The sequence below is a fragment of the Dipodomys spectabilis genome, unplaced genomic scaffold, assembly GCF_019054845.1.
Source record: "Dipodomys spectabilis isolate Male_0828 unplaced genomic scaffold, ASM1905484v1 ptg000581l, whole genome shotgun sequence".
In the NCBI taxonomy this organism is placed as follows: domain Eukaryota; kingdom Metazoa; phylum Chordata; class Mammalia; order Rodentia; family Heteromyidae; genus Dipodomys; species Dipodomys spectabilis.
Genome location: NW_024871258.1, coordinates 428,063 through 431,504, shown reverse-complemented (window position 1 = coordinate 431,504; position 3,442 = coordinate 428,063).

Below are 3,442 nucleotides of genomic sequence, written 5' to 3'. Positions count from 1 at the left end.
CCCTCAGCTATTCAACTCAAGTTGAGTGCTCTACCTCTCCAGCAACAGTGCCACTTCTGGTTTTCTGGTGGTTAAAAGAGATAAGAGTCTCAGGGATGTTCCTGCCCAGGCTGGCTTTGAACCACCATCCTCAGATCTCAACTTCCTCAGCAGCTAGGATTACAGCTGTGAGCCACTGGCACCAGACTAAAAATGGGAGATTTTTAGAAAAGAAAATCCACCTCTTCATCTGTGTCTAAATCTCAGATATCCCTATTACAACACTTTCAACTCAATTCATCAGACTTTTGTAAATTTCTTCTTTTCCTTCATGTGGGAATACTGCAGTCAATATCAACTCAGCTGTGGGACTGGATCAATTGAATGGTAATTGCTAGCACCTAAATCAAGAACTGTTACAGCAAAACAAACGAATCCCTCAGTTGGAATAATTGTTTTCCCTTTTTCTTACAAATTTGTGCTTGATTAATTCATATTGTGATATTGGAACTCCTAACAGAGTGGTGACATTTTCTTTCTCTTCAACCATCTCCCACATGTGGTCAAATATTTAAGAATTCAAAGATTTCTATTGATAATTGATTAAGATGACCTCTAAGAAAATATGCATTTCTGGAATTTGGTCTTCTGTCTTGTTTTTGTTTTTAAAATTTATATTTTTTATTGTGAAAATACTGTACAGAGGAGTTACAATTACATGGGAAAGATAATGAGTATATTTCTTATCAAGCATTGTAGCCTCCTCCTTTGTTTCCCCTTCCAATCCTTTCCCAGCCTCACCCCATCCCCCCAATACCCCCCCCAAAGTTGTAAAGTTCGTTTTGGACATGACAATTTGTACATCTCATTGTTGCAACGGATCCACCTGTATCCTTATTGAAACGACTTGTTTTTCCCCTTCCCCTCCACAAATTATACCGACATCCAATACAGTGAAAGCAGGGGTTATACTGTGGGGGAGAGACATACAAAGCAACAAAGAAATAATCTTATAAATGTGTTAGAACCAAAGGCATGACAGAAAAAAAATTTGAATACATATCTTAGGGTTCATTTTCCTAACATAACCTTATCTGACCTTTTCTGCTTGACTCAGACATATACTAGATACTGCAAATAAGGGAAACCATGGGACCTATGTTTCTTTGGGCTTGGCTTAATTCCCTTAATCTAATTTTTCCAAGCCTTTCCATTTCCTAACAAATGGGGCAATGTCATTCTTTCTGATAGAGGCACAGAATTACATTGTGTATATATACCATATTTTCTTGATCCATTCATCTACTGAGGGGAATCTAGGTTGGTTCCAGATCTTAGCTATGGTAAATAATGCTGCAATAAACATAGTTGTGTTGGTCGCTTTAGTGTGGTCTTGTTTGTAAACATTTGGGTAAATGCCCCAAAGTGGGATTGCTGGGCCATAGGGGAGCTCTATGTGGAGTCTTTTGAGGAACCTCCATACTACTTTTCAAAGTGGTTGGACAAGTTTACACTCCTACCCACAATGAAGTAATGTTCCCTTCTGTACACATCCCCTCCAGGATCTGTTGTTATTAGAATTCTTGATTTTTGCCATTCTAACTGGGGTGAGGTGGTATCTTAATGTTGTTTTGATTTGCATTTCTTTTAGGGCTAGGGAGGCTGAGCATTTCTTCGTGTGTCTATTTGCCATCCTTCTTTCTTCTTCAGAGAAGTTTCTCTTTAAGTCTTTAGCCCACTTATTTATTGGGCAGTTGTTTCTTTGAAGATTTGTTGTTTGGGGAATTAATATTTTTAGTTCCAAGTATATTTTAGATATGAGACCCTTGTCCGTTGTATGGCTAGTGAAGATCTTCTCCCAATCCGTGGGCTTTCTATTGAACTTGCTAGCTATGTCCTTTGCCATGCAGAATCTCTGCAACTTCATGTAATCCCATTTGTCCAACCTTTCTTTGATTTGTTTTGTTTCCGGGTCTCTATTAAGAAAATTTTGGCCTGTGCCTAGGAGACCTAGGGTTTCTCCTATTCCATCCTGTAATGTTTTCAGAGTGTCTTCTTTGACTGTGAGGTCTTTGATCCATTTGGAGTTGATTTCTGTCTTGTTTTTACATGCATAAGCTTTCTATGATTTATTTGTTCTACAAGGAATTCTACTTTCCAATCTTTGTGTGACCAATTTTAGTTCTCTCTGATCAGTCTTTCTGACTCTCTCTCTCTCTGGAGTCTCATTTCAGTCTGCCTCATCAAAAATATGTTAGTTATCAGCTAAATGGCTCTCACCTTCTGTTTTTTGCCTGCCTTCATGTAGGCTGTTATATCAGCCCTCACTGGCTGTGCTAACTGGAGGTTTTTTTGTTTGGTTGATTTGTGTGTGTGTGTGTGTGTGTGTGTGTGTGTGTGTGTGTGTGTGTGTGTGTGTGTGTTGTTTTAAAGGTCTAGGATTACTATTCAACGTGGTAGGTTCTCTGGGCCCCAGTCATCCCTTGGCCTAACTAACTAAATTCCTATTTTAATTCTCTCAAAATGAAGCAATCTGGCATCCTTGCAAAGACATCAATAGTCCTCTGTAATAATCCACTTACAGAAATGGTCTATCAGATGGTTTTTCAAGGCTTACTGTAAAAAAATGTTCATTTCCAAGTCACTACCATAAAGCAGATCACATCCCTGAGAGCAGACTTTTGGAAGGAAGTTTGCCCTTCCTTCTTTCTCTTATGATAGATCAAACCATAATATTCTGCAGTTGTGGCCAGCCTGGAGCATATTTTTACAAGCATATTCTGTAGTGTAAAAGAGGACCAACTATCAAAACAAAGGTGAAAATACTTGTCTACTTCAGACTGATTTATCTTGCTTATATTTGTTGTTATTCTCATTACTTCAAACACATGGATAAATTATATTGGAATTAGACAAGTCGCAAAGTATTAATGGAATAAATATACAGTTTACTTTCGTATATCCAATATAATACATTTAACCCATTATGGAAAATTAAATCCAATTATAGAAACAATGTCAGGAATATAAAATAAGCCTCAATACATATAATCTGGCACTCATACACCATCATCTACTCATAAATTCAGTCTGTCTATAAATATTTATTTTGTACAAAATAATAAAAATTTATTTAATGAATATGACTTTTAAGTATCATCTGAAATATTCCTCATGTATATAATTATATATATTTATATAGATACCATCTAGACAGGAATTTAACATGTATGTAAAAATAAAATTTCCACAATTTAAGCTAGTTGAGAGGAGTCATACCCTCGTGTATTGTGTGGTGTGAATTTTTCCACAATGCTGAACCCTTCTACCTAATACCAAGAGTTATTATGTGCAATAAATTATTATGAGAAATAATTTATTATTTGATGTTAAATGAGTGCTAGGTGTAGAATACACTTTGAATTATTACATTAATTCACAGAAATGAAACAATAATGATATA